Source organism: Danaus plexippus, chromosome 19, assembly GCF_018135715.1.
Source record: "Danaus plexippus chromosome 19, MEX_DaPlex, whole genome shotgun sequence".
Lineage (NCBI taxonomy): Eukaryota > Metazoa > Arthropoda > Insecta > Lepidoptera > Nymphalidae > Danaus > Danaus plexippus.
In genome coordinates, this window is record NC_083549.1 from 4829026 (window position 1) to 4841950 (window position 12925).

At 29.0% G+C, this 12925-nt stretch overlaps 1 non-coding gene across 1 annotated transcript; it reads right to left on the bottom strand.

Moving 5' to 3' along the window:
* Window positions 1–5207: 5207 nt before the first annotated feature.
* Trnaa-cgc (transfer RNA alanine (anticodon CGC)) lies at window positions 5208–5279 on the bottom strand. Its single transcript has one exon. It is a non-coding gene; the product is annotated as a tRNA-Ala (tRNA).
* Window positions 5280–12925: the final 7646 nt, after the last annotated feature.

Genomic DNA, 12925 nt, shown 5'->3' on the forward strand with positions numbered 1-12925 from the left:
CCCCAGTCATCAACTCGAAAACTGCTCTCAATAAGCAATTATTTATCGCCTACTTCCACGTTGAGCCTAATAAAGCCAATCAGAAAGATAAGCAATTACATATATTAAAATATCTAGCTGCCTCTTTATTTATTGCACTATAAAATTAAATTAAAAAATATTATGCAAAATTTATTAAATCATCAATATACAATAATTAATATAGAAATAATAACTAATTGGCTCTCTTCTTTAGTTTCTGTCGGAGAATAATTTAAGAAAAAAAAATCCTTTTATTTTTAAATATAGAATTTAAAGTTTTCTATTGAGTTGTCATATTTAAATGTTTTTACATCTGGTACCTAATCGTCTATTCTTCAGTACTGTGTTTGAAACGGTGCCAAATAATATGATGGAGTGAGCCGAGTCGATTCGGGCGCCACTTTCTTTAACCGCAACTGTAGGGACACTTTACGATACTAATAATACAATTATCTTATATAAAATAACATTTCTTGTTTTCTAACTCCGAAGTAGAATATAATTTAGAAAGTTATATTTTTTTATACAAACACCTCTTTCACTTAAAGCAATGTTAATTTTTTTTTATATATGTTATATAAAAACGTTAAAGAATAAATATCTTTCTGACGTATAATTTTTTTTTATTTAAGTAAAAGATTAACATCCCATATGAAATAAAAAACATGTGTACTTACAGTACTTTAAAATATATATATTATACACTAACTGTTGCCCGAGGCTCCGCCCGCGTGTTAGTCGCTTTTCGCATAACCATATAAATATCAAACTTAAAATTGACCATAACTTCTTTTTCCTTTAACCGATTTTGACGAAACAAAGTTTTGACAATGCTCCTAATTATATGTAATCCAAATGTGAAAACCGTGTTCAAATCCGTTGAGTAGTTTTGAAGTTATAACGTACCAGACAGACAGACAGTCAAAAATTCTAAAAATTGTTTTTTTTGTTTCTATGACTCTTCTTTAATTGCTTCCTATCAGTTTTTTGGAAAAATATTTAATGTACAGACATTCGATTTTTACTGTCTTATTATTTGTATATGATATATATGATTAATATTAACATATCTATTACTTGATAACGATCCATTGTAATTCGTAGTCTTTCATTATAAATTCAGTAAGCATAAGAAATGAGACGGCGCCTGCCAATTTTACAAGGAACCAACAAGAATCTGATGGCCTTGACATTGTCATCATGGCAATCGGAAATAGTATTGTGTCTTTTATTAACAGACTTGCAGTTATATTACGTTTTTCTACAGCCGGTTATTTTTTATCCTACTTTAAAATTTGATCAGAATTTACAAGTTGTCTGTATAGATACGGTGTTTGACGGCTACAATAAACAACATTAAGGATTTTATGAAGAATTTTGAGTGTAGTGATGTAATTATGTTGGATAGTTGTTAAAAGCTTATTTATTACAGTCAGTAACGTTTATTGCTAGCGAAACCGTCGATGTCATAGCATTAATAAAATTATTTTTGCTACAACGCGTGCCGAACTCGAAATGGAGCACAGTTGATGTCTATGTTTATAGATCAGAATCCATTGCGAAATGCAATTGAGAAGTTATTGGAGCTAATATAACCTTCTTGCTTCGACAGGTCTTACACATTTCAAAAGATACATTATGTAGGGATAAGGCCTACGTGTAGTTTTTCCAACTATAATTACTCTAAAGTATACGAAATCGAATTTATTTATTTTTTTGAAAATATCAAAACATTATAACCTTACATTTTTACCAAAGTAAGAAATTGCGTAGTCCAACAACATTTATAAAAAGTGAACGAGTATGATTAATTAAATATATGTAAACATTATAAAATAAAGAAATCATTTAACGAACATAGTACAAATGAAAGCTGAACATCAAAAACTACTAATTAGCAGTTTAAAAACTACAACAACATTAGAAACTCATTAATAAACTTAATTAATTCTTATTTTATTCAAAACAACTTATAAATTATAAGTCCTATCATTTAATCATTATAATGTTTTCTCACCGTGACTATACAAGTCACGGAATATTACAAAAATTTACTTTTTCTGTTATTAACAATTCATCTGCATAATAACACTGATAAATAAAATTATTATTGAAATTAATGTAACGTTTACACCGGTTTTAATACAGACACAAAAACGATACAAATTGGCAGAGTATTAAATGTATACATTTCGGTGATGTTTACAAACTTATTTAACTGCCATCAGAGTAGTCAAGCGAATATAACGAGCTCCAGCAACGCTTTTAAGTAACGGATAAGTCATAACAAATCCTACGTGCGCAAAACGTTTCGTATCCACAAGCATCAATCAAATCAATGTCACTATGGAGTCCCAGCGACCTATTTCCACCGAAATACTACCGATCCGGCCATTCACCTAATGATCTCATCGCCCCAGAATAAAAATTCACTCGTTTAGACCAATTGTATTTGTTTATACGCTTTCTCGGACAAAGCTAGACGTTCTACTTTAGTTTAGGTAATGCTTGGATTTGAAATCCTTGCTCGTGCCTTAGCCTAGAGCTTTAAATTAATTTCGTTCCTATTATGGAACGTACTCTAAGCCATATTGCATTGCTATCATTGGTTTTCCGTCCCGATCTTAATTAATGTAATATCAATACAAAAGCTACAGCCGCTGGTATTTCAAATCCATTTCCTATTCTTGCAACAAAGATTAAACCTCAAAAGTGTAGACGCTGCACTTGGACTATGGTTGTCCTACGTCAATATATGAGTTTTAATGTACATTGCTGTCAACGTTTGAATCTTTGTAAGTAAAACCGGTAAATTAAAATCAATGGTTAGTGTGTTAGCCTAAAATGTACAAAAGTTTTTCCACATTTATCTACATTCATAGATTGTTCCATTAGATGTTAAGTTAATCTTGTTAATTGACAAAATTAGTACATTGGCAGTGATATCATGAGTTTCACACTTGCTGAAATTATTCATTATAATATGAACAAACCCTGCATTGATGATTGTTTCTTAATAACTGAGATCGAATATGTATTGAAATTGAGTATTTGGAAGCAAGTAAAATGTATCTTACGAGTACATATTGTCTTAAACAAAATATAATAATTAATAGTAAAATCATTATTAAAAAAAAATATATGATTAAAATATTGTTTGCTTTCCTTTTTAGGAGAATATTGCTTAAAAAAGTCATACAAATAATTTAGATATTTACTTCATAACCTGATTAAGGTAAATTTAGCTTGGTCGCTATTTTACAACTAATAACTCTAAAGTAATAAAATGTATTGTTAAAAAAAGTCAAAACAAATTAGCATATAGAATAGTAGGACTAATGATTTGTTGAAACGAACATTACAAATTATATTTACTTTAAGTTTATTAAAAGTTCTCATGTTTACGTAAAGAGCACGCAGCTCACGCACTCCTTTAGATTTAATATTCCCTACAAATTTGAACTGTACTTTTATCGGTTCTAATTAAAAAATATCTATGACACAAACTTTGAACACGTGTTTCATCGATGTATATTCATCATTATGGACACAGCATTATTATTATTATTAATTAAATAAAAAAACCTATGTATTTTCAAACTGTAGACCAACCAGATAATGATAGTACAGAATACAGTTATATAATAGAAATATTTTAGCCTAAATACCTTTACTATCAATTAATTAACAAGCATTCAATACTATAAATTCAACAGCGCAAAATTTTGCTGTAACATTTAAATCCTGACGATTAATACATTAAATTGAGCGAAATTGAGAAATAAGCCCGGGCATGGGTCAAAGATCTCAACGTTTCTTGCTTAACAACACAACAAGAATATCTGCTCGGCTAATAAACTAAGGTTCTATTGAGTAAACGACGGATAATGTAATCATTTGAATGCTATAACATTGGTTGTGTTACATCGCCCATCAGGCTTTATGAGGATACGAAATCTTTTTAATCTATAATAGTCATACACAAACAAATCGTAAATATTTTTAATGATTGTTATTGTTTAATTGATTGTTATATGATATATTATCTCCACCATTTACACAATTCATTATTATTTTCTAAGCACAATAATACTGTAATTTTAACAAATATTTAACAAAAGCGGAAGTATTTTTTTATCACTACATAGTATAAAACAATGTCGCTTTCTCCGTCCCTATATCCCTATGTATGCTTAAATCTTTAAAACTACGCAAAGGATCTAGAAGCGGTTTTTTTTTTTTGAATATGTAAAAGTGAATGATTAGAAAGTTTTATATGTATAATAACATCCATTAAATAGTACAGAAATACTTTTATTTTTAAAGTTTCTAATGTGATGTCGTAAATATTACATTTTTTCACTTACATTGTAAAGGCAGGCTGCACGCTTTGTTTTTATATACAATGTTCACAGTTTTTCTGTAGTATATTAAGTATCAGCATTGCAGCCGTGCGAAGCCGGGGCGGGTAGCTAGTATTTAATAAAAGAAATTTAAACACTCATAATTATGTCAAAATTCTTTCGCAAAGAATATGGCTGCAGCATTTTATATTAACTATAAATTATGTAGAATATTATATTTTATTTTGTAATAAACTGCGTCCTTTATTTTGTAAGACAATATAGCAGTTATGTTCATACTAAATAACTTATCACATTGTAGTACCGTTAGAACTTTTTAATAGGTGCTTAAAGTAATAAGGGAACAAAGTTTCTAATTAGAAAGACATAAAATCAAACAATTAACAGAAGATTATAAATTTATTGAATTTAATATAAAATAAAACATACATCTAAAATGCATCAAACAATCCAAATCTGTGTTTTGTATATATTATGAAAGGTCAAGTTCGGAAAACTGACCGAGAAAATACGGTGTAGTTTACGGTACTTAACTAAAACAAGACACACTGTTGCAAGCTTCCCAGAAATTTCTCATGCAATGCACGTTTAACATGTGTTCGGAAACATTACATTCGACATGAATAATGTAGGTAATTAGTAATGCTAAACGCAATGAAGGAACTGATTCACTAAAGTGAAAAAGTTAATAAATTTCAATGTTATCAGATAAAACATGAACAGCCTTCACAACGATGATAAATAGCTGAATATGAATATCATATAACACTACGAATAAAATATTTGATTTATTACTGTCAAAAAAATAACAAAAGATCTATTTGGAGGTGCTGGGATTTGAACCCAGGACTTTCAGCATGCGAAGCAGACACTCTACCACTGAGTTACACCCCCAGTTGACAAACTAGTTGAAAATAAGCTAGAATTAATGTATATCCGATATTATGATAAAATCAACGAACCTATTTAAAATAATTTTATTACAGAAAAGGATCCGTTCAATTTTCGAAGTACATCTATAAAACCTTCATTAGTTACTTACGATTTAGGTACTTTTATATTATTAATATAATTTTAATTTTATTAATTAACATTTATTGAACAAAACTAACGTCGCTACTTATAATTATTTGAAATAAAATAGTTATAATAATTATATTTTCTAAAATAGTATAATTAATATCATAAAATAATGTGATTCTCATTAATTTAAGTAAGATAAAACAAGCCGGCGCTAAAACATGTTTCTTCAATACATTACCTTATGTAGTTACAGTTTCTTCTAGATGTAGGTGAAACATTCAATTAGACAACTATCTGGAACAAGTTTTATTAACCACTTAGGATTTACAACTTTAAATAACAAGATTTAATGTGTTATTGGTAGTTTCTTTGTAATGTTATTTGAACTACTCAATAGTTAGAATTTAATACTTGAATAATGTTCTTATAAAAATTCTTACATCAACTATGATACTATAAACGTGAACAATCTTGGCCATAAATATCGTAGCTACATTAAGTCAAATCAAATAATAGCGAAATAGACAACGGAAGCGAATCCTTTTACGTATGGTAGGACCCGCCGAATATTAAAAAGGTTTCTGATTGTAATTATTATATGAAGCTTTCTTGTTACATTTCTTAAATGACTCAGCTTCCTTCGCACTAGTTACAAAGGCGATATACACTGCCAGACTGACACCCACAGGAATTTTGACGGAAATCGTAATTGTAGGTATCACAGAGATATAAAATAGCGATACGTCAATCATCTATTGTATTTAAAATTAAATCATTGATCGAGATTTAAAACAATTGGATATAAATATGCATTTCGCCGTCCGTATTTGTGATTGATTGTGATACATTATGTCTGAATACACTTAAAACCGCCTACTCTTCCGCAGTCTTTCCACGTATGTTAATTTAAATGTTAAAACAGGAAAGCGTTTAAGTGAGGGCGCCATTAACCATTATATGGATACGTTTGTTAAACCTATAAGCAAAGATTACACAAACTGGTCTTCTTATTTAGCATGTGCATTAATTTTAAGCTCTTCAGTTAATGCAAAATAAATTAAAGCACTCATTGTATCTATGCTAATACACAATTCAATGCTCTCTGATGTAACAACGACGATTGCATAACACTCGTATATTTTAATATTTTTTACATAAAGGATATAATTATACGTGAGTGAATTAAAAAAAATTACAAAAATATAAGATACAAAATTCGTAACCATATTTGAGTGTGAATTAATTTTTACAACTCCTTTAATTTTTTCTGCTTTCGGTACAGTTTGATGTAAAAGATAAAATAACTATATTGGACAAGCATTATATACAGAAATAACCTACCATATTTCTTTTATAACATTTTTTGTGTTATAGGAAGAGACATTTTCTACAAAATACTCCGGAGTTAGTTACTTTATTTAATAATATCATTGTTTTATCAACCTTGATTTTCACGTGTCACATATTAATTTTATAAATCTAATTAAACCTGCATATCACATCTCTAAATATATTTTGATATGCTTTCAATAATATAAACATTGTTGAATCAGTCATTCTGATAGTCATAGTCGTAAAATTTAAACAGTCATCGTGCATCTGGGTGATATGCTGATTATTTTTTTCTTCACTTACAATGTAGTAGCTTATCTCTGATAATTAAGGGCCCTTTTTATTTCTTATCCATGTATTTATATATTTGAAATCGAATAAAATTTTTTTTGACAGACTATATACGAACATAACGTCCTGAGAATGCAAAGTGAGAATAAAGTATGGAATAAATGTAAGTAATTAAAAATAGCTGACAAAAAATCTACTGTCGTTATTATAATTGCCTAGTATGAAGAAAATGAGCCTGCCTTATTCCTTTAGGAATAACAAAAACAACCCCTTCTATAAATATCCTTTCGCCGATCTAATTTCAAGCTAATTACAGCTTTATGCAACTTAAACACACTATGCAAATTCTTTTAAAAATATACCGATTATTCTTATCTTATAAAACATCATACATCATTATTTATTTTCTTTTTGTATCGCAGAAGACTGGAAGTCGGAACATAGGTCTTTAAAGTATAGATAATTCAGAGCTAATCGAGTGTGTAATGGCTGTATCATTGGGCGTGGGCCGAGACAGCTGATCAACCACGAACGAGACATACTCAATCTAAAGGGTAAGGTATACAAATACATATTGGAATGTTCGATTTATCTTATACATTCTGTCTTCATGCTAGTGGATGGATATAATATGTTGATCGAACATCGACAACACAACCAATATAACCAAAATTTGATTTTCATACAAAACTATTCACAACAACTTTTATTTAATCGACATTATAGCCAAAGTTCGCGTCTTCAATTAAAATTGGGATACAAGTATTCGAGATGCAATGCAAAAATTACGTATTGTATAGAAGATAGACTAACAGAATTATTGAAACGTACCTATGTTTTATGTCAATAGAACCTTAAATTTTGTGTTAACATTGTTTAACACAATTATATATAAATTAAATATATAAACTACTACTACTAAGTAACTTTCGTTTTCCAGTAGTATTATGCAATGTTATATCATGATATCTTAAATTTGAACATCGTTGTTGAACTAACACGCCACATAATATTTATTTTAACATATCTTTAACAAACACCCATCTAATACATGTTACCTACAAACAACAGGATATAATTTAAATTTAAAATATAGATAAGAAATTAAATAAAACGTATTAGTATTAAAAAGACACTATTTAAGAGTTCATTCTTGTAATATTATAAGTAATGCATAAAATTACCACAAGCGTGTAAATAAATTTAATTCACATTAGTTTAGGACAATGAATTGTAGATAAAGCTTTTATCTTCAAGAATATGTGTTATTAATAGCGCTTGCGTTTGTTCAGCGATTTCTAAAGAAATATCACAACAGGTTTTAAAGGGAACAAAAGGGAAGACATCATACAGATGTAATTTAGACGAATAAATCACCGTTATTTATTCTAAAACGAAGCCTGAGACAGTTTCAAATACAGTCACGGAAAGCTTTTATAACTAGTCATTCAAAGCGTCTATAATTAAATGGCTCTTCTTAGTGTATGTGTTTTAAAACACGTGATTAATTATTTTCCTTTATGTGGTAAGTTATAATATTATTGTAATAATAGCGGTTATCAAAGCTAAATCACAGACTCTACTTTAAAAAAATTTAATATGTCTCTTACGAGATATCATCAATCCATAAACATGAAAATTTTGATTATTTACCATATCAAACCATATATTGATAATGAATTGTGTTCGTGTACGGCCGTCCATATCATAAGGCCATTGCGGGTGATGACACGTCTTGCCGGAACAACCTTCGATGCAAAAACTTTTGAAAATGCTAGACGTACAACACACTTATTTTTTTCTACCATTCAATATATGCCACACATATTTTATAATTAAATATTTTATAACCTACCCACTGAATGACCAATACGAAGGTGCCTTATTCATTTCTTTGTAACAATTTGTTTGGTATTTTGATACCTAGCCTAACGACCATTAGCAGATAATCAAAGCTCAAGGTTTTTTGGGAATAACTTAATATCTTAAAATTGTTAAAGATATTATTTTTATAAAAATAATTATCCCTATACATTTGTTTTCATTATAATATTAATCATTAATTGCATCGTCCGTCCGTCGTTTTTAGACTCCAAAAACGTTCGGGTCCGAATTAATGCGAATGACGTCATAGGTTTAAATTCGGATTCCCGCGTCATACTAAGACGATAGTTTAATATAATTATTAATTACAATTAATCCTTTAAGGACAGGCGAGACCTCGGACCATTGAAATGGATTGAACTTGTCCAAATACGGTCAAACGGCTAAAGAAACCCGAGAAAAATGCCAGTCGACCTCTCGGTCATGGTGATATAATTGTTTTTATAATTACTGCTAAGTATACCAAAGTCGCGAGTTATACATAATTATTGCCTTTTCTATTAATAAAACATAAGTATTATTATTTGTCATATAATGTTCGTTATGGAGAAGAAATATGTTGTTAATAAAAATAAAAAATATATATGCCCTTAAAAATCTACGATCATAACTTAATGACTCACAACTCATGATTAATAAAGAATTTAATGAGATAATAATTTTGGAAACATTTAATTCAGGTTATTTTATTTAAAAATGTAGGTGTGTATTTTTCTATGAATGTTATGAATTTTATTGGTGGTTATTTTTTTTCATTATTTTTTAAGATTACTAATATAAAATGACATTAAAGAATATCCACAACTATGAAGTTAAATTATATTAAATTGCAATCATGGTGTAACATATTGTTTCCTCCTGCACTATTATTGCAGCTTAGTATTCCGTTGGTCTGCCATAAAATAGCCAACAGCTTGATAATGGGACATACGTCAATAGACTATAGCTGTGTTTTAATAGCATACATTATTTATACACAGAGACACTAGATTTTTCATATCTACCAATAAACCTCAGTATATTTGGGAACACAATAGACAATAAAAAATGTTTAACAAAATTTCAACATCCGTCCAGATAATTTTAGGACATCTAAACTTTAGATATATATTAGTATTATAAGTTTAATATGTATTAGCTAAAAGATTAGATTTAAAAGCTTGTCAAAAGAATAACAGGAAAACAAATTCCGTTTAATTAAAATAATTTAAATTTTTATAATGCCTACGTCTTAGGTTATTTTATTTGAAACCTCAAGAATTCCAAGATCCCAAATAACCGTCCGTCATTCAAATGAACAAATAAAAATAGTCATGAGTTTAGTATACAGCGATGTTCAGCTAACCCTTGTAATTTATAGTCACAAATGACAGGTTATTTAATGTTCGTAGATTTTAAAAAATGGCTATGTTCATATATCTGTAGTTTATCAGAATCGATAAAATATAAACGCTTATTTATTACTATTTGTGATTCAAATGAAGATAAACGCTTGTTAATTTTAGTGCCAGCTTAAAATCATAGTTTGCAATGAACCGTGAACTAAATTGTCTGCAAACATAAAACGCGCAACTCGTAAATTGTTCTCAATTTAACCTAGGTTAGTACTAGATTGTCTAGACGGCCCTAGGTTACGAGATATTAACGACTACTTACTTAAATAACTACCGAGACCTTAAAAATTTTGCTGAATTGTCTATCCTACTTGAACCGGGATAAAAAGTTATTTGTAATTAATAATATAAAAAAATGGTATTATCTAAACCCGTAAGCCTTTTTCTTTTTGAACAAAAGATTCTGCGTAATGTGTTAACATTATTATGTCCATCGGAATTAGAATCGTATATAACTTAAAAAAAAAATCTGTTTTAAAAATGGAACAGCTTAGAATATATTTTACAGAACTCCAGACTTTATTTGTATCTTGTTAAAGACAATAAACAATGCGTTCATGTCTCATTATCCATAGAGTAATTTTTCTAAACCAATACCAAAATTTCCTACATTCAATTTATTGATTAATAATGAAAAGAGATGAAAGTTGTTAAAGACCGGAGTTCAGGAGGATAGAGAATTTGTATTCTTTCTCTTTTCAGTAATAATTGCCTGTTTAAAACCAAACTTTCAGTACAACGTTCGCCATACCTAAATTCTATGAATATTTATAGTACTTTTTTGGATCAAGTTCAAAGATTGTGAAGTTAATAATTAGGTTTTTTTTTTTTCTAATAAATAGCAAGCACTTATCATTTTATGATATGTATATATTTGTTGGTACATATATTATTTTTTTATTAAATTTTTAGTTGCTTTCATAAATTCTGCAAATTGTGGACCTTTTTTCTTGATATTGAAACAAACCAAAGCGCTAATTCTAAAGATTTGAAATCCCACATAATAGAAGTAAATTAGCACATTTCTGATAATAATCAATGTAACGAAGGAGTATACTGTGGATATTTAAAAAATGTAGGTACATTATGAAGTATAGCAGTTTTCATCAAAGATATGAGATGAAAATATGTTAAATAATTTTCCTACATCTGAATGAGTCAGGCGATGTGAACAGGTCGTCCCTCGCAAATACTAGCCGATATGTGCCCACGCATATATATTTATTTATATGCAAACATGCTATGAATCCCGATGAGTTGTGGCGCCGTCTTTACCACGCATGTCTAATAATTACTTCACGTTCTGGGGGACATCAAATTAAAAGCACTTCGTAGGCACATATAATACTGTAACGCCAAAACTCATTTGAATAAATAAAATTCAACAATACCACAGACAACAAAAAAATAATTGAAATATGCAGTTCCGAGAAGGTACGTTAGATCACCCGCCTGATACGATACAAGGGATTCAGAATGTAAGGACCTCGCAAATGTAAGGAATAAAGAAGGGAAAAAAGACTATGACGCTTGTTTTTTCTTCCTTCAACTGAATTAAAAAATAAATGTTATTTAAAATTAAAGAATAGAAACGTATATGTCATTCTCTTCTTATTTCTTTTCTTATAATAAGAAAAATAATCCAATAGAAGTAAATTGTAGTTATAACAAACAATAAAGTCATGAATACCCCATCCCTCTCTTTAATAAGATTATAAATACGGTGCTGTTTACAGACTTACGAATCTTTTTGTATTCTTACGAATAATAATATGTATGTTAATATAAAAAAGTACTAATAATATAATTTGTATGAAAGTCATAAGTTCTATATCTCAAATAGGAGAAATAAATTGTAGTATACTATATGACATTACAATAAAATCTGTACGAACGATAAAATCTGCGTGAAACAGCTAGTCCAATCTAATTGTATAAGTAGAAGTCATTATTTCGGTAGAAGTAGCTGGTGTGTGAACATGATGACATCACGAGTGGCGCCGATCCTATCCAATTGTTAACAATTGTCCCGTACCCAGCGCACTTCAGACAGATCTACAGTCTAATTAAATTACTTAATAATTATATTGCACTGTATTGAATAAACGATGTCGTAAACTTGCATTTGTTAACATGTTCAACAATCAACAGCACTTTATTACACACATGAGAATAAAAAAATGTTCAATTCAACAATTATGTGTATAGAACCTTTAATAAAATTATTTGTAAATAATCTTTTGTAAAAAAAATTTCAGTGACCAATTCATCAACATCCATCAAAAGATTTCTTTTGTTAAGCTCTTTTCAAGCTAAACCGTAAGAGACAAATAAACAACGATTCCTATTAACAAAAGCCAAATTTAAAAAACTCATGCAGATAAACTTTCAAAAATAATCTTTGGATGCATTTTCGTGTTGTTTATTTTTGTAAACGTGTAAAATAAAATAATTATTATAAAAGATACGCAGATGCGCTTATGGCCGAACATTCCAGAACACTCGAACAGAATAAGACAATACACAAATTAAAATCTTGAGCCCGGATGAATTGGGGTAAATACTTTTTATTTGCCAGAAAATGTTTATAATGAAGCTTGTAAACCACTGACGAAA